The following is a 25723-nucleotide window of genomic DNA, read 5'->3' as shown; positions in this document are numbered from 1 at the left end:
AGATAGACTTGGATTGGCAACATAAAGGAGAGTTGTTCCTAGCTCGATGGGCCCATGATGCCTCAGGCCACCAGGGCAGAGATGCCACCTATAGGTGGGCACGAGATCAAGGGGTGGATCTAACCATGGACAGTATCTCCCAGGTGATCCATGATTGTGAGACATGCACTGCAATCAAGCAGGCCAAGCGGTGAAGCCCCTGTGGTATGGTGGGCGGTGGTCCAAATACAAGTATGGGGAGGCCTGGCGGATTGATTACATCACACTGCCTCAAACATGCCAAGGCAAGCTCTATGTGCTCACAATGGTAGAAGCCACCACAGGATGGCTGGAGACCTACCCTGTGCCTCACGCTACAGCCCGTAACACCATCCTGGGCCTCGAAAAGCAAGTCCTTTGGAGGCATGGTACCCCTGAGAGAATCGAGTCTGATAATGGGACTCATTTCAAGGACAGCCTTATAAACACCTGGGCTAGAGAACATGGCATTGAGTGGGTGTACCACATCCCTTACCATGCACCAGCAGCTGGGAAGGTTGAGCGGTGTAATGGACTGCTTAAAACCACCTTGAAGGCACTGGGTGGGGGGAGTTTCAAAAACTGGGAGGTGCATTTAGCAAAAGCCACCTGGTTAGTTAACACACGAGGCTCCACCAGCCGAGCAGGCCCTGCCCAATCCGAATCCCTACAAACAACAGACAGGGATAAGGTTCCAGTGGTGCACATGAGAGGTATGCTTAGAAAAACTGTCTGGGTTAATTCTGCCTCGAGCAAAGACAGACCCATCCATGGGGTTGTCTTCGCTCAGGGACCAGGTTGCACCTGGTGGGTGATGCAAAAGGATGGAGAGACCCAATGCATACCTCAGGGGGACCTTGTTTCAGGGAGAACTACCCATGGCTCTGTACTTGTATCAGTATCAGCATGCATATATGTATATAATTCGGGTGATGCATGTATTTATATGGTTAAAAGGATTAAGTTTCATGTAACATGTTAGTATGGGAAAAATTTGGGTTGGATAATGTTGGGGTTTTAGGAGCTCTCCTGTTTTTGTGGTTTTTTGTTTTTTTGTTTTTTGTTTTTTTTATTGTTGTTGTCTTTTTTTTGTTGTTTTTTCTGTTTGTACCAGTTTGGCCAAATTTAGAAATATATACTCTGAGAGAAGGCACAACCACCCCTCCCCCACCAGGTTTGGGAAAAAAAATAAATTTTCCTCGAAGGAAAGTGAAGAAGATAAAACTATTTATTTACCAAACACACGGGAAAGGAAAATGAGGTTAAATGGTAAAATCTTTCCCTGTGGAGGAAAAACCTGGGAAAGCGTTCGAGTCCTCCCTTTGGTCTCCTCGGAGCTGGGGCTTGGCCCAGGGCCAGGCCCTCTGTGCTCGATGAAAAGTCCTCCGGATGTGCTCTGAGGTTGAAAGCAGTCCAGTAGCAAAGGGAGAAAAATCCAGAATTCTAGAGAAGGAAAAGCAAAGTCCAACTCTCCGTCTCTCTCCGGAGAACCAGAAACTGAAAACAACTGGCCAAAATCTGACTGGAACACAGCAAGCCGGGTGCTTCCTCGCTCCCCTGCCGCGGCTGGGGAAAAAAACCCTCCTATCTTTATGTGACCTTGAACAAGCTGCAAACTGCTTTGAGAAAGTTTTGCTCAGTTTTTTCTTCTCCCTCTCAGGCTCAGTTTAGAGGCATAGAAAGGCACAAAAATTAATTTCTGGGCATAGGCAGCGATATGGGATACACATCATAACGTCACCCCAAGACACTGTTAAAGGAATTTTCCCCCCATACATGTTGCTAGAGGAACAAATGGCTGGGTATTTAAGAAAAACAATGGAGCTGGCTGCTCTCTTTGTTTCACCTGGGTGTGTGGGCAATCGGTCTCCGCGTTCGGACAGAGAGGGAGGCTGCTTTCTTCGGCTGCTTTTCCTTCTGCTGGAGAAGCCCCGGGATCCCAAGCCTGCCTTCCCTGTCCCTCTGGGAGTCGGGCTGTTGGCGCCCTGCCCTGCCATTGCTTCGAGCCTTCACTACATTGTAGCTCTGCTCGCCCTGCCTGCCCAGACCTCCCGGGGGAGGTTCTCCGTTTGGATACACCTCGTCTGCCATCCAGGATTAGTGCTCGTCCCTGCCGTTCCAGCCTTCTGTTCCTGAGGGCCCGGCCGGACACTGGGATCGGCTGCCCAGTGGTTTGTGAAGCTTCTTTGTCCCATCCCTTCCTGGGATCCCAGGGCACCAGTGCCGCGTGCTCCCCGGAGCACCCCCTGCAGCCGCGGGGGAACCATCACACTTGCCCTGCTCACCGGGAGCCGCTAGCACCCCTGCCGGCTGCGAGCAGAACTGCACCCAAGGGGAAAGGGCCTGACAGCTGAGAAGGCTGGGACTGGGTTTGTGATTGTTTGCTGTTACTGCCATAGTTATTGTTGTTTGTTTGACTGGTTATATGCATATAGATATATAATAGTAAAGAACTGTTATTCCTATTTCCCACATCTTTGCCTAAAAGCCCCTTGATTTCAAAATTATAATAACTCGGAGGGAAGGGGGTTGCATGTGCCATTCCAAGGGAGACTTCTGCCTTCCTTAGCAGACACCTATCTTTCAAACCAAGACACTGGAGAACTGAATACTACACAAAACTCCATCTTTATTGAACCAAGAATTTCCAATTCCTGATGTTCATAAGGAGCCTTCAGAAGGGATTTGGTCCAAGCATCCCAACTTTCCACTGGATTCAAACCAAATCGTGAAAGTTTTAGATTAGCATGTTTGGAAGGTGGCCATTTGTCTGCTGGTAGACCAACCAAACATGTTGAGAATGGTTTCTTTGGCCTTGAATGAGTTAGACAGATGGTATCTAGGCCTTATCCATTGGCCAGAGTCTCCCAGACATTTTCTTTTGGTTGTTTTACTGGGAAAGCTGCATTGCTTAAGGCAATCAGTGAGATGATAAGGCACAAGTGTAGTACCTGATTGAGCTTCATGCTCAACAGCTTTATCCCACATAGGAATCTCTGATCTGTAACGCAACTTATACTGCACTCTTACATACAAAATTTACACCATTAACTTTCCCACACTTTTGCATAAGACTCAGTCCACAATTCCTGCACAGAAAGACAACTGATATCTGGCATCAGCAGTAGTATTGGCACTGATTCACATCTGTGTGCTTGCCTCCTTGTTCCCGGAGTCGGTTCCTGTTGGGGTCTCCTCCCCCACCATGTAGCCCTGAGGGAGGCACGGGGTTTCCCTGCCCCTGCTCAGCCTCGTTCCCCATTGGTTGGTTTGTGTTCCCCTGCGCGGGCAAAGCAGCTCGGGTGCTGACTGCAGCAGAGCCCGGCCATGCGGCTGGGGAAATAAACATCTCTGAAACATCTAGCAAGAATCCGTCCGTATATATTTCTTTTCCACGGGACTCCTGGTTGGATAAAGGTGTTGCAGTATCCCCACTGCAACATAATGGTGGAGATTTGAGGGCAGAACGATCCCCGATCCCTAAGCGACTGATTTGTGTGAGTAAACCCTGGAAACTTTGGATTCCTCTTCTTGGTTTTGTTTTGCTATTCCATATCTAAACTATGGAGGAACCGTGGGAAGACTCTTGGCTTTCAGAGCCGCATATGGACATTTATCTTAAACTTAAAATGATTCTTGAACAACGGTTTGTAAATTTTAGCTTGATTCAAGCTCAGAAAGAACTGAAACACTTCCTGGCATGGTTGTTTAAGGACTTTTTCTATGTTTCTTGGGATTTAATTCTTACCAAGAGCTTTTGGAAGACCGTTTGGACCCAGTTAATATTTGAGTCAAAATATATGCCGATGGAAGAATATTTTCGTGAATATTATTTAATAACCGAGACTGTTGAGCAATGTCAGCTGTGTCCTGGTGAAGGGAAGCCTGGCTCAGGGACCGTGCGACCCAGGCCACGTGCACCGAGCGCTCTGCGAGCAGCAGCGAGACGGTTCCCGTGCGCGGGCGGAGCCACGCGGGCCGCAGTGTCGGTGGCGGAGCGAGGCGCGGCAGGAGTGGCGAGACCCGGCAGTGCCCGCCCGGCCCCGCGCAGCGCGTGGTGGAGCGAGCCCCGAGAGCGCCCGAACGAGAGGGGCGTGCCCAGCCGAAACGCGTGCTGGAGCAGGGCACGGGGGGGTCATCGCTTGGGGGCCTGGCCGAGATGCAGCGCCTGGCAGTGGCAACGCAGCTGCGACCAGAGGAGGCGACGCACGGAGAACGGAGTGGCGCGGCCCGGCCCGGCCCGCGCGGCCCCGAACGCGACCCTGGGAAAAGCGCGCCGAAACCAGCAGCGCCGATAATTCCAACATGGGAGCGACCGAAAGAGAGAGCAAAGACACAGCGAGACAGAAAACAGCAGCCACTCAGAAAAAGGAAAAGACCATAGTAGCTAAGATCTTAGGGACAGTGAAATGGTATAATGTTAAACAAAATTATGGTTTTATAACAAGATGTGATGACCAGCAAGACATATTCGTGCATAGAACTGCTATTAAAAAGAATAACCCTGAAAAATGCATCCCGAGCTTGGGAGATGCAGAGGTGGTGGAATTCAAAATCATACAAGGTAGAAAAGGGTTACAAGCATCGCAGGTCACTGGGCCTGATGGTGTTTCTGTAAAAGGCAGTATATATGCAAAAAATCGTAGTCATGTTAGACAATATCTCCATTGTAAACCCCCCCTACAGTCTCCCTTTCCTAATCCCACCTTTCCCTTTTACCCTATGTCCTATTACCCCCAGTGTATTCCCAATCTGTTTTTTCAAATCCATGGTTTCCCTCACAAACCCCTGCCTTTGCCAATTGTTTCCCAAAAAATCCTTTTCCGATGCCGAGTGGGGGATGAAAAGGGGGAGGGAAGAGATTGAACCCTCTCCTGCCTCAGTTTCCCCACAAGCATGTCCAGAGAGTTCTGTCTCCCTTCTGTCAGCCCTAAGATGTTCCACAGAATCTGTTTGGACATTTAAAGACTCAGGAGGGTGGCTTGTTTTGTTTTGAAACTGTTCTTGTTATGGTTATCCAGTTGTCTTCATTCTCCTTTTATTAAAATAAAACGGGTGAGATGTTGGGGTCTCCTCCCCCGCCATGTAGCCCTGAGGGAGGCACGGGGTTTCCCTGCCCCTGGTCAGCCTCGTTCCCCATTGGTTGGTTTGTGTTCCCCTGCGCGGGCAAAGCAGCTTGGGTGCTGACTGCAGCAGTCCCTCGGCAGAGCCCGGCCATGCGGCTGGGGAAATAAACATCTCTGAAACATCTAGCAAGAATCCGTCCGTATATATTTCTTTTCCACGGGACTCCTGGTTGGATATAGGCGTGTTGCAGTATCCCCACTGCAACAGGTTCCTGCTTGTTTCTGGACTTGATAAGGTTTCACGTTTTTTGCTGGAATCCAGTTTGGTCCTGCACCTGTTGAAACACAAGCATACCCTTTGCCCCAAGTTATTAGTTGAAACGGACTTTCAATTTTCCCTGTCTCTGGATTTCTGATCTAAACCAAAGGGTTTGCCTTTAACTTTGCCTATATGGTGTTGGAAAAATGTCTAATTATAAGCGAATTTGGTTTTGCAAAAGATCTGTTTAAAACATTTAAAACGTACAGCACTTTATTCAAGTGCATTTGACGCGTAGCCTCTGCCTCCCCCCTTTTTTTGTTTATCCAAAGGGGGATTTTGCAGTTTGGTGTGTTCTTTTAATAATTGCCTTCCCTGTAGGAGAATGAGGAATACTGAAGGAGTGACGTGCACCCTGACTCATTAAGAATTAATGTAGCTTTTTTGCTATATAAGCTAGACTATTTTCTGTTTTTATCTTTTAAAGTACACCTAATGATGCAAATGCTTGCAGAAAATGCTGACATGCATGTTCTAATGTCTCTCCCGTATGCAGGGAAACAAACACCGCATTTGAAAATGTATTTACTGGCAGATGAGTATTTGGCATTTGCCACTCTGTCAAGAGCCTTTTGAGTCTCAGGAGTAAGAGTCCTGGGAGACATGATGTCACAGTCTCCTCTTAGCAAGTCAAAAACTGGAACAAGTCCATCATTGGTGTTCTCCAAAATTGTCCTGTTTCAATTCATTTTTCCTAAGAGCTGTTGTAGATCCTGCAGATTGCTGAAGCAGGTTCTAAGCGCTGTATCTTGTGCAGTTATTCGATACTCCTGTACCCTCTGCAGACTCAGGGCAAAATCTTTTGATGTATCCAAATTTTCTAAACCTGAAGCATGGCCTTCTTGAGAGTTCTGCTGCCATTACTTCTGTGGAGTTACTTCATTGTAGATCTGAACAAAGTGCTGCTACTTGCTCTTTAAGAAGTTTTCCAAGTTCTTGTCCAAAAGCATTTGCTTGAACTGCTGCAACATGCTGAGGTGTACCCACCTTACTGCATGCCTCTATCATTTCAGCTATGGTTGGTTGACCAGTCATAGCACTGATTATACGTTTGCACTCTGGATTAGCTTTTGCAAAAGCAAGACCTTGTAGCAGATGTGGTTTCACCCCTTCATCAATCAAGCTGTCCAAAGCTTGCATGAGACGATCACCAAATGAGGTAAAAGTTTCAGCAGGACCTTGCTTTACTTCTGTGTAGATGCCTTCTGGGGTTCCAGTCAGTGGAATTTGTAAGATTGCCTTTTGCGCTGCTTCTTTAATATCTATAAGCACATTTTGAGGCAAAACCACTGCCTGATCTTCTGGTCTATCATGAGGTTCGTCACCAGCTAATTGCTCTAATGTGAGAGCTGCATGTGGTCCTCCTGCATACCCCATCTTGCATCCCATAGCAGGAGCTGCACATCTGTAAAAATTGTCGAGGCAATACTTCTACAGTCAAAAGGTACCATATCATAGTTGTTGAATGTGCCTCTCAAAAGCTGTTTGAAGTATGGATGTGCTAGTTTGAAAACAAACCAGTGGGAGGCACCAAGTCAGAATAACAATTTAATGGAAATTAAAGGAAAGGAAAAGAAAGTAAAAGAAAACACTGACAGAGTCAAGATACAACCTGAGTCCCTGTTAGGCAGGGTGGTGGTAGCAGTCTGGTAGAAGGGGTCTGCTCTTCCTCAGAAAGTCCAGTGGTGGCTGTGTAGCTCCTGTCCTCTGGAAATCCAGTGGAAAGAGTGTCTCTGGTGTTCAGAGTCCCAGATTATATCCACGATGGGATGCTTGGTTCCTCCCTCTGGGTGGAGCATCTCACAATGGGGTAATGAGTCATGAGGCCAAGTGTTGATTAGGCTCGTTAACAGAAGATAGTCCGGAGGGAGTTCTCTCTGAGTCATGCAGCAGGACAATGATGGGCCATTAACAGCAAGATAGTCTGGGGGGAGGAGGCAAGGAAACACTGCCCCACCTGATTTCCACAGCTCATGAGGATGGTAATAGAATACACTGCAACCCAGGACAATGGATTTCCTAATCCACGATTTTTCACTGCTTCCATTAGATCTTTGATGACTTGATGATCCATAGGTAGCCATGTAGGAGGGTTTTGATTTTGTCTGGAATATGTACCTGGCATTACAATGCTATCTGTTTCTGCCATATTAAAGTCCCTCTCTTTGAGTCCCTTTTTCCTAATACTTCACCAGTCTGTTGTAACAGACGCATCTTTTGAGACATATTTGTCAGGTGAAACCAAGTCCATACCGGCATTCTGTGGACTTGCAGCTTGGCAGGATGCAGGTTCTTCTTCACCGAAGAATCCATGCATTCTATCTTCTCCTCCCCCTCCTGGATGAGGAATAGGGAAGGGTATCCATGGTTGTGCACTGTGAGGTAATAAAGGAGGAATGGCTGAACCTGCCATCGCAGATGGCAATGATGTAGACACAGAAGGAGTATGTACAGTGGATCTGGGTGGGGTCCTTCCACCATGCGGGATGGATAAGGGCTGGGGACCCAGTGCTCCAACCTGTTGAGGTAGATAGTCCCTTGCACATTCTCTGAGTCGGAAGTAAAGATGACGAACAAAGTCATCTGGAAGCTGAAAGCGACGTTGGAACGCTGAGGGATCAGGTGCCTGCTGTTGTGGAACTCGAAGCCTTGAAAAAGGCATGCGAAGAGCTGGAGTTGTACTGCGCGTCGTAAAAAAATAAGATGAAGCTTGAGAAGATATAGGAATGCCTTCTGAAGCTGTGATGGTCACCATATCCTCACCACTGAGGTCCTGAACAGGCACTTGAGGTTGAAAAAGTCCCATAATATCAGCTAAATGTCCCTGAGAAGTTTGAGGAGAATGTGCTTGAATTGATATCTCGTTCCGAGACTTCCCTTTTAATAGGGATAATATGTGTTCCATCTTGTTGAACTAGAAGAGGAGTTAAGATATATTTGAAAAAGTCCTCCTTTTCTTGTGGAGATAGCATAGGCCTTGTCTCGCTGAAGCTGTGTGGGAGATATGGCTTAACATCATGCAATTGTGATAATTCTCTGAGTGGCGTTGTCAGAGGGATGGTGGAGGCTAGACGTGAGGCTGATAGAGTGGCTGCTGAAATGCCGTGGCCGTACGCCATTGTTTGTGGCTGCGATGTAGATATGGGCAGAGCCGATGAAGGGCCGGTCGCTGCCGCATCAGCTGAGGGTATGCCCGATAGAGCTGCAGTGGCCGATGGAATTGCAGTGATGGCTGGAGGTGCTGTGCTTACTGGCGATGCCGGCATAGCAGCTGAGGCGCCCGTGTCTGGCAGCCGCGCAAGAGTAGCAGCTGGGACTGGGGGTGGGGCCGGGCTGGTCCTAGAAAGGCTGGGGGCAGGGCTAGGAATGGCTTGAGCAGTTCCGCATGCCGTAGAATACATGATAGATCCGACAGCGGAAAAAGCTGAAAGTCGGCTGTGATTCAAGGAGATTGCTGTTGCTGGGGTAACCGCGGCATCTGAGGACGTGGGGCGGGGGGGGGGGGGGGTGATGCTGCCTCGCGCAGGCGTGGAAGTGAGCTGTTCCGAACGCGGAAGTAAAGCAGGATCGGCAGCGGCGGGGGTGATGACGTCAGAAACAGGCACCGCTGCCGCCGCCACGCCGGGCAATTCAAACGCGGAAGTGGTCGTGGACCCGGGCTGCGTGAGGGTGGCAGAAGGGATGGATGCAAGCTCCAGCACCGCCCCTGGCCGCGGGCATGGTTCATCTGATGGGAGGACCCTGGATTCGGGAGGTACGTGTTGGGGTGGGCTCAGCCTGCTCTCGGGCTGAAACCATCAAATGTCAGTCACCAGAAGAGATCACTGAGATCTAGGTTACCTCCCCCTGGGTGGCTCCCAATCCTAAATTACCCCCCCGTTCCAGAAAGTTGTCCCTTTTTAGTTATTAATTGGTTCCCTGTTATGACTCCTGCCTCCATGTTTTCCCCATTTGTTCTGAAAAATTGTATCCTCCCCTCTGCTTGTACCCCACTGGTTGTTTTCTCTCTCCCTGACTTGCTCCACCCCCCCATAAAGGGGCTAGCCCGCGTCTCCTCGAGGCTTTGCTGGTCCCTGGACCCTCCTGCAAATAAACCTGTTGGAACTGACACCAGAAGCCCTTCTCGCCTTCTTTGCCTCCGGGCTAACGCGAGCCTAATCCACCGGCCACCCGACGTGTTTCCTCTGAGGAGGAGCCAGCGCACGCACCCATCTCACGCCGATTCCACTGAGCCGTCCAGCGAGGACATTGTGGAGGCTAACGCTGCGTCCCCTCTGCCCGAGGGCACACCGGGGCTTGCGGTTACAAGCCCCCAGTTGCATTAGGTACGGATCGGCCCTTGGCTTGCATTGTAACGGGTGGTTCGGATGTGATAGAAACCACGCCCTCCGAGGCAGGCTCCGTTTCTAGGGAGGTGGCCGGGGCCCCCCTTACCCCCCCCCCCCCGGGCATGTGTGGGTGGGAAAAGCTCTAGAATTGCTGTATCATGTTCCTCGCTCGGACTAAATAAAAATTTTAACTTCGGGTCAGGCAAAAAACCTTTTCCACCCCCGGGATGGCCGCACCTCCCCTCCCCGCCACCTGCGGTGCCTGCAGGGATGGATAATCGCCTTTGCTAGGAACCTCGGGGACTTTTACATGAATATCGGGTTTTCCACCCATCTCTGGGGCTGGCGAGGCTGCGAGCAGGGTTTTTGTCACGGGTTGGGTTTGTAACCGGGCGGAAACACCAATTTAGTGTAGTGGTTTGGTCTAAAATACTCATTACTGTTTATCTTCTGTAAGATAAGAATTAGGAGAAATGCAAAGCAGGCACCAACTTGAATGAATATAAAGAACTTTATTAACAAACGTAAAAGAAGAAAAGAAAAAAAAAATTATACCACCTTCAGAACTCTCCTCCTCCCCCCACCTTCCTCCCTTCTCCCACTGACAATGTAAAGACAACCCTTAAGATGTTCAGTCTGTTTACCACTTCCTTAATAACCTTGTTCAGTCCATTTAGAAAGAGAAGTCTCTTTTTGCTCGTGCTATGAAAACATCATCACACCGAGACAGCCGCCCACTTCCAAATATTGTTCAGTCCATTTAGGAAGAGGAGTCTCTCTGCTCGCATGTGAGTCCCTTCCCCCGACTTGCAGCTTTTCCCGCAACTGCTTTCGAGGGTCCACTCTTGAAAGCTTTCTGGGGTACAATTTTAAGGTTGAGCTGTTCAGAAACAAAGAAACAGAGGCCCTTCTCCTTCCCTGGGAGCAAAGGGTCTTCCTCATCTTCATCATTAGAACTATCTCTGGGAGCATCTCTAGGAATTGAGGTTTATCTCCTTTCCTCTTTGGAGCAAAAGTCCTCATCTGGTTCATCTGGTTCATCTCTCTCTCTGTCCAAACTTCTCATGAAATTACAGCTGCGGCAGCATCTGCCTATTGCTTACGAGTTGAACACTCCACCCCCCATATCTTCATGAAATTACCACAGGATACTCTGATATATCATAGCTTCACAACAGACTTTCAGCTTTAAGCATCTCCTCTCTCTCTTCCCTCAGGTTTTCAGCTCTTCACAACAATAAAAGGGTTAATCTCACCTCGGCCTTGCAGCTGGAATGTGGCTTATCGCTGTTGGTCACCTGACCTCTGCCGGACAGCGGTGCCGCTTTGCTGAAATCTTGGCCGCAGTGGAGAGGGGGGGTTCCGAGCCTCTCTGGCCGCCCATGGCAAGGCAGTGGGGGGGAGTTCCATGGCTGGAACAGGCCCATGGCTCCAGGCTGGCCATGGCCCGGCCCGGCCTGGCCCAAGCAGGGCCTGGCCGGGCCCGCTGGCCCCTGCATGGGGCCTGCAGCCACCTGTCCCAGCACCGGAAACGAGAGAGAGCTTGGGGGGGAGTTTGTCTGTTCTTAAGTGTGTATCACAGAGGCGGTCACAACTTTAAGTGGCTTAAAGAATTGTCCATATTCAAACTAGCCAGCTGATAGGTTCTATCAGGTCCCAGAGGAAACTGTAAGCACCCCTTAGCAAGGAGATCCCTTCCGGGACTATGCTTGCTAACCTATGACAGCAAGAAAAAGCCGAATTATCAAGATAGCACAGCCTTTTTAAAGGTAAATTAACCAACAAAAGCTTAAAATGAAAGATATTTTCACATTTCTTCCAATGTCTAGCAAATTGTCTGGTCACGTAGACAGGAACTGTGGAATTCTTTATCCAATCATCCCAGACTACTTCTATGACACTGAACCATGCCATAAATCAAATCCCTCCTGATGGGAGAGAATTTTTTAAAAGTCCTTGCAAGGAGTTTCAAAAGATAACCGAGACTTTTCCTGGAGTTTCAATGCTGCTGGATAGTTGTTTATTAAGTCTTATCAGGGAAACAGAGCGACCAGCATGACTCAGGCATAACATAGAGTACAGAAATCAGGAGAGAAGTCTCTAATTATCAAGATTTACATGGCCTTTTAAAGATAATTTAACCAATAGTTACTAAAAACGTATATTATTTTCACTTTCCTACCAATTATTCAGTAACACAGCCAGGAACTGTGGAATTCCTCATCCAATCATTCCACACTACTTTTACTGCAGAATATGGAGTAGTAGAAGAAGAAGGTGGTTTAGAGAACAACAATCCTCCATTTTGATATTTTTTACTCTTATCTATTTACTACAAAGAGAAGCCCAAAAGCCTCTAAATTTTTCACCCTGTGACAATCTTACATAGTAGTTTATCACCTAATTCACACCACTGTATTTTCTAGTTCTTGTCTGATCGTTGATAATTTTTTCCAAGTTTGGAGGTTAAAACAGTGTTGTTCAGGGGGGTAAAAACCCTTCAAAACAGGCAGAGAAATATTCTCGGCACTCTGGGTTCCTACACTTCTACTGCAGAATATGGAGTAGATGAAAAAGAAGAAGAAGGTCTGGAGAACAACAACAATCCTCCATTTTGATGGTTTTTGCTTTTATCTACTTACTATATAAATAAACCCAAAACCTCTAAATTTTTCACCCAGTGATAATCTTACATAGTATTCTATCACCTAGTTCACACCAGTGTAGATTCTAATTCTTCCCAGAGGGTAGGCAATTTTCTCCATGGACGAAAGTCAAAACCAGCGTTGTCCAGGGGGGTAGAACCCTTCAAAACAGGCAGAGAAATATTCTCTGCATTCTGGGTTCCCACAGTGTGCTACTGATTGCATGTATTACTTTGCTTATTTTTGCTCAGTGTGGGTTTACTGTCTCATTATATGTATTTTCTTGCTTTTCTGTTGCCTTCACATTCATAGTAAGAGATGCGGTTGTTATCACAAGAACAAAAAAGGAGGAATATGGCTCCTCAGGAACATTTAGATAATGCAATATTTTCACTAAAGTTTTTGCAGGCAGATCATCAATTTTGATCCCCAGCAGAGCGATACTGGTTTGAAGATTTGCATGTGTGAGACCAATTTCTAAAAGGTTTTACCTAAGGATCCACCATTGGGTGTGCAATGGCAAGGCCTAGCTGATCTTCTAACCTAGGAGAGAAAGTACGCATGTGTTTTATTGCTAACAGGTCTAAAGTGGTTACCTGCTCAACTGGACAAACATTGATCGCCTCCGAGAAAATGAGGCCCAGTGAGAGAAAAATGACCCAATCACCATCCAGCCCTCGTAGCCAAGGCAAGAGCAGGAGTAGGACTGCCAGGAACATGGCTGTGACCTGAAGGCTTGCGGAGGCAGCCTGCCAACAGAGACCTTGTGTCCCACTGTACCTACCATCATGTTATTGTGTTCCTGCTGACCTTCTTCAGCTATTCCCTGTTCCATGCTTCCAGAAAGACATTCGGTAATGTCAAAGTCAGCACTTCCAGCTAATGGACCCTCTCCTGCCTAAACAGCACAGCCCCTGAGCTCCAGCCATATGAGCTTTGGAACAGTAGCCATTTACTTCCAAGTGCAGAAGAAGCAGCCCTCTCTCTATCTCTGGGGACATTGGACACTATCTTTTTGTTTTCCTATGCTGTGGGTCTCTTTGTCAGTAGCATGGTTGTACTTGATGGGTTCTTACTGATTGTGATCTGTATTCCATGTATCTTATCTTGTGTGCAAGAGACTGAGATGATGCCCTTGATTTTTGGAATTTAGAAAAATGTGTTTTAATTTCCCTTTTTGCCCCAAGAGTAGTGGCTGGAAAAGCGTTAAGATTGTTAAATAAGTTAGGCTGCTGGCTTGCTAAACAGACTAATGCCACTTCACTTGCTCTATCAGGATTATTAACTGATGTCGATTCTGTTAGACACGCTACTTTGCAAAATCGAGTAGCCATTGACTTTTTGCTGTTGGCACATGGACATCATTGTGAAGAATTTGATGGCATGTGCTGCATGAATCTTTCTGACCACTCTAAATTGGTGTTTGCTAATATCAAAGAACTACAAATAAGTGTTTCAAAGTTAAGAGAAGAGAGTGAGTCCAATTGGTTCAATGCTCTGGTGGTTGGCAACTTGCTAAATGGGTCAAAGACCTGAAAATGGGATGTTTGATTATGATTGTCATCTTCGTCATTTTACTCGTGCCATTTTTGTTGTCCTTTCTGCAAAGGGCCATGCAGAGGACCATAAACGCTGCATTTCTGGTTGAAAAACAGAAAGGGGGAACAGTGGGAATTAACAGCAGGTCAGCAAGCCTGTCCATCCATTTGTACCTGTGAGAAACTTAGTGTCAACAGAAGCAAGAAACCTGAACAACAGAAAGAGAAAACAGCAACAAGGCTGCACCTGGTGTTTTTCTGAATGCTTAGAATGCTTATGCTATAGGTAACCAATAATAGTATGTTGTAGTTAAATAATAGCCAATAAATCTATTGTAGTAGTTAAGCAACCAATGGATAAGTAACATGAATGATAAATATACAAAAGTGTATAAATGACACTGGCTTTTTAGAATAAACAGCTTTTTGCCTGGAGTTGTTGGTGGGGGTTCATGTGTGTCGTGTCCATCTCAACGACAGGACTGTGATCACGTCTGTAAACTGTAACCAAAAAAGCTCTTAGAAGTAAGGATATATATACTGATGCTTCTGAATAAACCTTAGATTCACCTGCATCTCTGCTGTTGGTGGGTCTCGTTCCTTCATGTATCACAAATGGTGCTCAATTACATGGGCTAAGAACTGCTACAGCGATGCGGTCCTGTGATACACTCCAGCTGAACCACTGTGTTGGGTCTGCAAGATCACCAAGGAGCTCCTCTCGTCATGGCTATAGAACCAGGTTAGCAAAGCGAGCAGCTGGGCAGCACTTTTCTTTAATTATGGGGCAAGGCACAACCAAATGTCAAAGACTCCATAAAGACTCTTTGTTGCGCATTACCAGGGAGCAAGGATTTAAAGTAATACCACAGAAACTTATATCCTTACTCATTTGGATTCGACAAAACTGCCCCTGGTACCCCTCTGATGGTTCTTATGAACTTAGTCATTGGCAAAAAGTTGGAGAATGCTTACAAACTCGTCAGGTTACTCACCATGACATTCACCCCGATGATATTGTGACTTGGTGTGTCATCTATTCTGCCTTGCAACAATTTAAGGAAGTGGACCATGTCCCTTCGGACAAACCACTATCCTCTCCTCTTGAGGAGGATGATCCAGAATGCCAAAATCTGTTTGATCCAGGGCCGGTCGATCCTGACCAAGAACCAGATTTATACCCTCCTCTGACCCCAATACGTGTTATGGCAGCCACTGCTCCAAGTGCAGAAGAAATATTACAGACAGCATGCCAAAAGGCAGCTGCAACCCTTTCTTCCATTCGTCCTCCTCCCTATGCCACGTCACACCTTTTTAATGATGATGAGGACATGTTACCCACTGAACCTGAGCCAGAAAGGTTCATACAGAGCTGCTGCAGGAGAGCTCTACAGGAGGGAGATATTGAATTTTTACAAGCTATGACTATAATGTATCGCAATCAGAATCCACATCATGAACAGTTGTCCTATGAAATGGTTAAAGAACTAAGGAAATTGGTGAAGGAAAACAGCTTGCATTCCTTCTTGACGGTGAATTTAATAGATGCTATAGTTGAATTGCATACCATGCTACCAGTGGACTGGAAATCTCTTTTTAAAACAGTTTTAACGGGGGGGGGGGGGGGGGGGGGGGGCAATATTCTGTGTGGTGGATGGAACTTGTACATCTGGCTCAAACCCAGGCATTGAATAATGGCAATCAAATTCCGCCACTTAATATCACAGCACCCCAGCTCTCAGGGACTGGCATGTATGCCACTGCCTGTGCCCAGCTGCAATTACAACCCCAGGCCTAGGACCAAACAACAACTATAGCTTTGCGTGCTCTAAGGAAAGTACCTGATACAAAAAACTGAGAGCCAGGATTTGCTGCCATTTGTCAAGGTGCTCAAGAATCATATATCACCTTCATTGACTGACTGCAATCAGCGCTCAGACTGCAAATTGAAATGCAAGCAGCAGCCGATGCTGTTCTAAAATCCCTTGCTTATGAGAACTTGGAAATACTTGGGTTTTAAACTGCTTGAAACAACAGTCACTCCACAGCCAGTAACTTTGAAAACTAACATACGCACATTGAATGACTTGCAAAAGTTACTGGGCACAATTAATTGGATTCGCCCTCTGTTGGGAATTACAACAGAAGAATTATCTCCTTTATTTCAGTTGCTAAAAGGGGACCCAGACCTCTCTTCCCCTAGGCAATTGACAAAAACTGCCCAAAAGGCTTTAGAGACTGTAAGTGATAAAATTAACAAGTCCTTTGCCACATGTCGAAATCCAGATTTGCCTTTGCAGCTGTTCCTGATTTTGCAATCTTTCCAACCCCATGCTCTTATTGGCCAATATGATGTGCAAGAACGTAATCTCTGGTTACTAGAATGGATTTTCTTGCCACACACCTTTTCAAAAACTATAACAACTCAACTTGAAATGATTATTCGACTGCTTTCGATGGGACGACTCCGATGCCAGAATCTGACAGGATATGATCCGGCAATGATACATCTCCCTATTACCGCAGCAGAATTAGAAAATCTTTTCAGGAACTCACTGTCATTTCAAATTGCCCTTGCAGACTATAATGGACAGTTTATTCACACAATGCCTCAACATGCACTGTTGCAATCTTCCAAAGAACTTCCCTTCCAACCAAGACGTCTACAATCAAAAACACCTATTCCTGATGCAAAAACTGTTTTCACTGATGGATCAGGAAAAACACACAAAGCTGTAACCCTGTGGAAAAATGAAACAGGATAATGGGAACACTCAATAACTTTCCAACCTGGATCTACCCAGCTAGTCAAACTGGCAGCTGTGGTAGAAGCATTTTGTCTTTTTTCACAGGAACCTATTAATATTGTTTGTGATTCTCTCTATGTTACAGGAATCGTTGAGAGAATAGAACATTCATTCCTGAAGGAAGTCTCTAACAAAAATCTTTTTGTGTTATTAACCACTTTATATAACCTTTTACTTCACAGGTCTCACGAATACTACATCCACACACCATTCTGCCCGGACCTATAGTGGAAGGTAATGCAAGAGCAGATGCTCTTGCCATGACAGTCACTATACTACAGAAATTAGGGCAGGCAAAACTTTCTTATGATTTCTATCATCAAAATGCCCGAGCACTGGCAAAACAATTTAGCTTAACCTTGCCACAAGCTTGAAATATAGTGAATATTTGTTCACAATGCCAGCAAACTTTTTCCTTACCACAAACATTGGGTACAAACCCACGAGGGTTAAAACCTAATGATATTTGGCAAACAGATGATACTCACGTATTGAGTTTTGGGATTTTTAAATATGTGCGTGTTTTGATTGATACTTTTTCAGGTTTCATAGTAGCAACAGCTCACAAAGGTGGAAAATCAAGAGATGCCACTCGACATTGGCTGCCTGCCTTTGCTACTATGGGCATTCCTCAACAGATAAAAACAGATAATGGACCTGCATATACATCTTGAAAAACACAAGATTTTCTCCACACTTGGGGGATCAAACATGTTACATGTATTGCCCATTCTCCAACAGGCCAAGCCATAGTGGAGAGGGCACATTACACACTGAAAAACATGCTACAGAAACAAAAAAGGGGGAATCCCATAGGCATGCTCCCTCAGGAGCAGCTTGATAAAGCACCCTATGTTTTAAATTTTTTGAATCTTTCCACTAGGGATGACCTCACAGCACATCAAAGATGCCTAGGTCAAACAACTGATGGAGGAGTTTACCCAGAAGTCACATACAAGGATATACACAGTGGTCAGTGGAAAGGTCCAGTTCCACTGTTAGCTTGAGGGAGAGGTTATGGATGTGTTTCTTTGCCCACAGGACCATATTGGCTTCCAGCGAGATACATCAAACCCAGCCAAGGACAACAACGAGTCCTGTTGTCTTTCTTCTGCTATACTGCCATCAAATGGTGGAAGGAAGAATCTACTGGGTACACATTTTTGACCCACTGCTGTTTCGGCCTCTGACCTGGTGGGATCCAGAGCCTCCCCTCAGCAACAACGGAACGGAATGGGTAGGAGGAACTTGGCTTCCTCCCCTAGATCAGGATGTTGTAAATATACACATTACTAATGCTTCTTATGTTACTGATTTACCGCCTATTTGCTTAATGTGGAATCAAACGAGTACCTTTTTACTTTTACCTCGTGCCAATTTTTCTATGCAATTGCACTTGATATATGAATCCTACGGAAAAAAATTTGACTGCTATTACATTGCCGACCATTCTATCTCCAACAATACTGTGGATGCCACCCCACCTCATTATCCCAAATGTCACTTTACGTCCATTTCCAATTTGCGACATTTGGAATGGACATCATGTTTAGGACAACAACCACAACAACAATTCTTACAATACAGAAAAATAATTGACTGGAGACCATATAGTATCCTTAGAGAAAAGGGGACAAATAAAACCATTCTTCCCTTCCAAAAGGTAAACCACAGCATTGTTTGGCATGATAGTGGAATGGCCAGACCATTGATTCAATATTACCTAGATAATAATCAATCACGTGTTCATAAGCATCTGTGGAAAATGCTGTTACCTGCCTTTGGTAATACAATATACCAGGTGAATTTGAACAAGAATGCTACCATCGCAAATTTAACATTGCTAAAGAAGCAATCACTAACGACTTGTACTTCACACCCATATGTTTTTGCTTTAGCTAATGATTTTTCAATTGATTATAGGAATGGCTTCTATTTTCTGTCTGCTAATTCTTTTGTCTTTAAATCATGTGTAACCAATGAAGATATGAATAACTTTTCTGTTCTTCTTCCATTTACGAGAAGACCAGAAATTTGGGTACCTGTAAATCTGACTAGGACTTGGGAAGGACAAGACAGACTCTCACAATTGGCTTGATTATTCCAGGTGAAAATCCAAAAGAGTAAGAAATGAGTTCGCAAATTTCTCGGCTGGCTGATCTTTGCCATAATTTCTGCTGTAATAGTTTTAACCACAGCCTCTGCAGCTGTTGCAGCTTTAACTAATTCCATTCAAACTGCCCACACCGTGGGACAAGCTCTAACCAATATTACAAAAGGATTACAAACACAGGAGCAAATTGACAAGGAAATAATGACCAGATTAGATGCCTTGGAAAGTGCTCTTTTATGAATTGGCGAAAGAGTTGAGGCTTAAAAAACCCGCATATCTTTATATTGCGATTGGGAACACATACTGTAGTGGTTTGGTTCAAAATATCCATTACTTACTTATTTTCCTTCTGTGAGATAAGAATTAGGAGAAAGCAAAGCAGGCACAAAACTTAAAAGAATATAGAGAAGTTCATTAACAGACCTAAAAGAAAGGAAAAAAAAGTCAGACTAAACTTTCAGAACATTTTTCCTCCCCCCACCTTTCTCCCTTCTCCCACTGACAATGTAAAAAGACAACCCTTGAGATTTTCAGTCAGTTTACCACCTCTATAATAATCTCTTTTTTCAGTTCACTTAGGAAGAGGAGTCTCTCTTGCTCATGCTATGGAGACATCTCCACAAGAAACAGTTCTCTCATGGCTTCAGTGTCACAGCGAGACAGCCGCCCGGGATGGTTCTCTGCTCACGTGAAAGTCTCTTCCCTCATCTTACAGCTTTCCCCACAACTATTTTCAAGGGTCCAATCTTGAGCTAATGGGGTACCATTTTAAGGATGAGCTGTTCAGAAGCAAAGGTTCTCTTCACCTATCTCTGGGAGCATCTTCATCTCTGGGAACAGAGGTCTTCTTCCCTGGGAGCAAGGGTCTTCATCACTTTATCTCTCTCTGTTCAAGCTTCTCATCAAATCACAGCTACTTCAACATTTGCTTGTTTCAGCACAGATACTTTTGCTCACAATTGCAGTTTGAACGCTCCACCCCCTATGCTTTATGAAATTACAAGGGGTACTCTGAAGTATCATAGTCCATCACCATAGCTTTACAACAATTTCAGCTTCTAGGTTTGAAGCATCTTCTCTTTCTCCTCTCTCAGGGTTTCAGCTCTTCCTTCTTCACTGACTTTGGTGTCTTTATGGTGTTTTCTTCATGTGCCTTCACCTTTCCTCTTCCTTTGACTTGGGAGAGGATTGATGTCTGCCGGCTTCATCTGTTCTGGAGGAATCTTACAACACTAAAAGGGTTAATTTCACCCGGGCCCTGTAGCTGGAATTCGCTTCTCGCTGTTGGTCATATGATCTTTGCCAGGCAGCGGCCTCAGATGAATTTTGGCCACACTAGGTGAGGGCTGGCCTGGCGGAGCCGCGCCACCAGGCTGCCTGCACGGAGCAGGGCTGCGGGGGCTGGCCCACACAGAGAAGGGACAAAGATGGAACAGGGCCGCGTGGGTCCGGGGTGGCTGTGTCCCAGCTGGCCTGGCCTGCACTGACAGAGTGGCGCTGGGTGTCCAGCGAACAGAAGTGGCTGAGATCTCAGCCTGACACTGATCGTGCCGTAATTATGCCTCTCCTGATGGGAGAGATCTTTTAAAGTCCTTGCCAGGAGTTTGAGAGACAAACGGGGCTCTCAGCCTTCACTGCTTCTTGATAGTTGTTTATTAAGTCTTATCAGAGAAACAGAGTCACTAGTGTGATCCAGACATAGCACAGAGCAGGAAATGCAGGAGAAAGCCGAATTATCAAGATTACACCGCCTTTTTTAAAGGTATGATTTACCAAAATATGAATATCGATCTAATATCGATATCCAACTGAGACGGACAAAAACTCTCTAACAGTTTAAAGTTAGAAAGTGCATGTTTTATTTGGCATCAGGCACTGCATGGGATAGCTCCCTAAGACTCAGGGCCCGATACAAGCAAACATGATACCTTTTATTTCCAAATATTATGAATATACAAAATGCATATTCATAGTGTTGACACCTCCCATTCTCCGCTTCATATGGAAATGAGCTTACATGTCATTAAGCATGCGTAGTGTGTGTCCCGAGTTGGGTCGGTGGTCTTGAATTGGGTCAGTGGTCCCAAAAAAGATGAAGTAACTCATCTTCCTCATTTTGACCTTTTTGCCTTTCTGAGTTTTAACAATCCCAATTACTTTGGTGACCTCTAAGTTTCTTCTTGCATGACTTTTGGATGGGCTCCCACAAAGGGAGGAAATTGATAACTGTCTTTATTCTATACACCAACTTAATGTTTCTGCTCATTATTCTAAGCACAGCTAAACAAACATGCAAATGACAGATCATCAGTTATTTGGTAATCAGTTACTAACATCTAAAACTCTATTTCAGGTCCAGCTCTCCTAACTATTTTGATTAACCCTTACTGGGCCCAAGCCTACAACTGAAATCCCAAGCCTATGACTAAAATCTTTATGTTTCCTCTAAATCTATGTTTCACGTAAATTAACCAATGGTTACTAAAAACATACATTATTTTTACTTTTCTACCAATTATCTAGTAACACAGCCAGGAACTGCAGAATTCTTTGTCCAATCATCCCAAACTACTTTTATTGCAGAATATGGAGTAGTAGTAGTAGAAGAAGAAGACTTGGAGAACAACAATCCTCCATTTTGATATTTCTTGCTTTTATCTATTTACTACATTAACAAAACCAAAACCACTAAATTTTTCACCCTGTGACAATCTTACATAATAGTCTATCACCTAATTTACACTAGTGTAGTTTCTAGTTCTTCTCTAAGAGTAGGCAGTTTTTTCCAAGGACAGAGGTCAAAGAAAGTGTTGTTCAGGGGGGTAAAATCCCTCAAAACAGGCAGAGAAACACTCTCTGCGCTCTGGGCTCCGACATCAGCCAAGCCGCTGCAGCCGACCCGGCTGAGCTGCCCTGAAAAGGGCCCGGCCCGGCCCTGCTGGGCAGCACCGCAGGCCCCCCCAGTTACCTATCCAAAAGCCGGAAGCAAGAGAGCTTTCCCAGGCTTTGTTTGTTCTTAAATGTGGATCACAGAGGCGTGTTAAGCTTCTTAAGTTGCTTAAAAAAGGTGCCAATATTCAAACTAGCCAGTTGATTGGTTCTATTGGGTCTAGAGAAATCTATAAGCACGTCTTTCCAAAGAATTACTTCCGTGGCTGATGGAGCCCTCTTTAACGAAAAATCCAAACTATGCTAAACCATAACAACTGATAAGACCTTTGTATGAGGGCCTTAAAGCAGCTTAAAAAGGGATAATTATGTGGACAGAGAATGCCAGGGCTGCATTTAAACAGCTGAAACATTCCTTGATGTCAGCCCCAGCTCTGGGGCTGCCGGACTTGACTAAACCTTTTGAACTCTTTAGACATGAGAGACAGAATGTTGCTCTGGGGGTACTGGCACAGAACCTTGGAGACCAGCGAAGAGCTATGGCCTATTTTTCAAAACAACTAGACAGTGTAGCCCAGGGTTGGCATGGATGCTTGAAAGCTGTGGCAGCAATGGTCCTTCAGATACAGGAGGCCCGTAAATTCATCCTTGGGCAACACATTGTCGTGTATGTACCCCATGCAATGATAAATATGCTGGAGCAAAAGGGGAGACACTGGCTCTCCACTAGCAGGATGCTCAAATACCAATCTGTGTTGTTAGAACAAGATGATGGTACTCTAAAGACAACTTCTGTGGTAAACCCTGTGATGCTTTTATCATCCACGTTACTTAACAGTGTGCCTGAGTATGATTGCTTGCAGACAATAGAAGGAACTTATTCCAGCAGACCAGACCTGAAAGATGTTGTTAGAAAGATCCAGACTGGGAATTGTACACTGATGGGAGCAGCTTCATGAGAAACGGTAGGAGGATGACCGGTTACGCTGTAACCACCTCAGATAAAATCATTGAGGCAAAAGCATTGCCTCCAGATGTATCATCACAGAAAGCTGAACTCATTGCACTAACGAGAGCTCTAGAACTGAGTGAGGGGAGGTCGGCGAACATATGGACTGATTCTAAATATGCCTTCAGTGTTGTTCATGCCCACGGAGCTATTTCGAAGGAACGTGGCCTGTTGACTGCTCAAGGTAATGAGGTTAAGCATGCTAAACAAATTCTTGCACTTTTACAGAGCATTTGGAAGACTACGGAAGTGGCTATCATGCATTGCAAGGGTCATCAAAAAGAGAAAACAGCCCCTGAACTGGGAAATTGTCTTGCTGATGAAACAGCAAGGGGGATTGCAGAAAAAGGCATTTTTGCAGTGGTTCCACAGAAAGAGATAGATTTGTCATCATTTACCCCAAAATACGATCAGAGGGATCACAAATTAATTAAGTTCCTTAAGGCTGAAATCAAAGAAGGTGGGTGGGCTGTCACCCCAGTAGGACAAGTCGTAGTTCCATCCCTGATCTTTCCGGGAAATACCCCAACGAGAGCCAGAAAGTACCCCTTGGGGAACAGAAAATCTTTTAAAATATCTGAGGAAAGTAGTGATAGGGAGAGGAATGACTGATATTGTACAATCTGTAACTAGCAAGTGTGAAACCTGCTGTAAAAACAACCCTGACACAAGCAAGAGAGTTGTGTTAGGAGTGACAAAAACAGGAGATGTCCTGGGAGATTATTGGCAAATAGATTTTGCTGAGATGCCACGCAAAGAAGGATGCAGGTATATACTGGTACTGGTTGACACCTTCAGTGGATGGCCTGAGGCTTTCCCCTGTCGCACCAACACAGCAAAAGAAGTAGTGAAAGCTTTGCTCAATCATATAATACCAAGATTTGGGGTTCCTTTGGGAATGTCATCAGATAGGGGACCCCATATTTTGTTGCAATGGTGGTTGGGGAAGTTATCAGGATTTTGGGACTTACCTGGGACCTGCACACACCATACAGGCCCCAGGCAAGCCGCAAAGTTGAACGCATGAATGGGACCCTCAAAACCCAGATTTGCAAGATTTGTCAAGCCACATCCATAACATGGGTTCAAGCCCTGCCCATAGCCTTGCTGAGAGTCCACATACAGCCAAGGCAAAGGGACAACATCAGTCCCTATGAAATATTATATGGCAGGCCATACCAGGTTCCGCACATCCCGGGAGAAATTCATATGAGAGGTAAAAATGATTTGCAAAAGTATTTAATGGCTCTGAGTTCCACTTTGCAGAAGCTGCAGAGATTTGTTGTGTTATCCAAACCAATAGGATTGGACACACCTGCTCATCCATTCCAGCCTGGAGATTTGGTCTACATCAAGTGGTGGGACAGTGCCCCCTTGCAAGCCAAGTGGAGGGGACCATTCCAAGTTTTGCTGACCACTTTTTCTGCAGTCAATGTTGCTGGCAAGGGACCATAGATTCACTACTCCAGGATGAAGAAAGCTTCTGCTCCCGAAACTACCAAGAAGACAGAGACTGATACAAATCAGAATGATGCAGTTTAAACTGTTTTTTTTCATGTTTGCTGTTTGCCCAACTGGTAACCATGGTTCAGGGTTGTAGCGGGTTGGGTTTGTAACCGGGCAGAAACACCAATTTGGTGCAGTGGTTTTGTCCAAAATAGTCATTACTGTTTATCTTCTGTGAGATAAGAATTAGGAGAAACGCAAAGCAGGCACCAAACTTGAAAGAATATAAAGAAGTTTATTAACAGACCTAGAAGAAGAAAGAAAAACAAAAAACATACCGCACCTTCAGAACTCTTCTCCTCCCCCCACCTTTCTCCCTTCTCCCACTGACAATGGAAAAAGACAACCCCTGAGATGTTCAGTCTGTTTATCACTTCCATAACAACCTTGTTCAGTCCATTTAGGAAGAGGAGTCTCTCTTGCCCATGTTATGAACACATTATCACAACGCGACAGCTGCCCACTTCCATAATAACTTTGTTCAGTCCATTTAGGAAGAAGAGTCTCTCTGCTCGCATGCGAGTCCCTTCCCCTGACTTGCAGCTTTTCCCGCAACTGCTTTCAAGGGTCCACTCTCGAAGTTTTTTGGGGTACAATTTTAAGGTTGAGCCGTTCAGAAACAAAAGTTCTCTTCACCCATCTCTGGGATCATTTCATCTCTAAGAACAGAGGCCCTTCTCCTTCCCTGGGAGCAAAGGGTCTTCCTCATCTTCATCTTTAGGACTATCTCTGGGAGCATCTCTAGGAACTGAGGTTTTCTCCTTTCCCATTTGGAGCAAAAGTCCTCATCACTTCCATCTCTCCCTGTCCAAACTACTCATGAAATTACAGCTGCGTCAGCATCTGCCTATCTCAGCGCAGGTGCTTTTGCTTACGAGTTGAACACTCCACCCCCCATATCTTCATGAAATTACAACGGGATACTCTGACATATCATAGATTCACAACAGAATTTCAGCTTTAAGCATCTCCTCTCTCTTCCCTCAGGTTTTCATCTCTTCACAGCACTAAAAGGGTTAATCTCACCGCGGCCTTGCAGCTGGAATGTGGCTTATCGCTGTGGGTCACATGACCTCTGCCGGACAGCAGGGCAGCTTTAGCTGAAATCTTTGCCTTGGCCGCAGTGGGGGGGGGGGGGGGGGGGAACCGAGCTGCTCCGGCTGCCCACAGCCCTGCTGGGGGGGGGGGGGGGTCCGCAGGTGGAACAGGGCCTATCAGCTCGTGGCACAGCCCGGCCTGGCCCGAGCAGGGCCTGGCCGGGCCCACTGGCCCCCGCACAGGGCCCGCAGCCAGCTGTCCCAGCACCGGAAACGAGACAGAGAGGCTCTGCCTCGGAGTTTCTATTCTTAAGTGTGCATCACAGAGGTGGTCACAGCTTTAAGTGGCTTAAAGAATTGTCCATATTCAAACTGGCCATCTGATAGGTTCTATTAGGTCACAGAGGAAGCTGTAAGCACCCCTTTGCAAGAACATCAGTTCCGGGGC

General features: G+C 45.7%; 1 long non-coding RNA gene across 1 annotated transcript in view; it reads right to left on the bottom strand.

Annotated features, from left to right (window-relative positions):
- Positions 1 to 1223: 1223 nt before the first annotated feature.
- LOC138102836 (uncharacterized) overlaps positions 1224 to 25723 on the bottom strand; it is an 83805-nt gene continuing 59305 nt past the window's right edge. Inside the window, exon 2 of the long non-coding RNA XR_011147575.1 lies at positions 1224 to 1584. This is a non-coding gene — a long non-coding RNA (uncharacterized lncRNA). The remainder of the gene's footprint in view (positions 1585 to 25723) is intronic.

Source organism: Aphelocoma coerulescens, assembly GCF_041296385.1.
Source record: "Aphelocoma coerulescens isolate FSJ_1873_10779 chromosome W unlocalized genomic scaffold, UR_Acoe_1.0 ChrW_unloc_scaf_2, whole genome shotgun sequence".
Taxonomy (NCBI): domain Eukaryota; kingdom Metazoa; phylum Chordata; class Aves; order Passeriformes; family Corvidae; genus Aphelocoma; species Aphelocoma coerulescens.
This window is presented reverse-complemented; position numbering and strand designations above follow the sequence as displayed.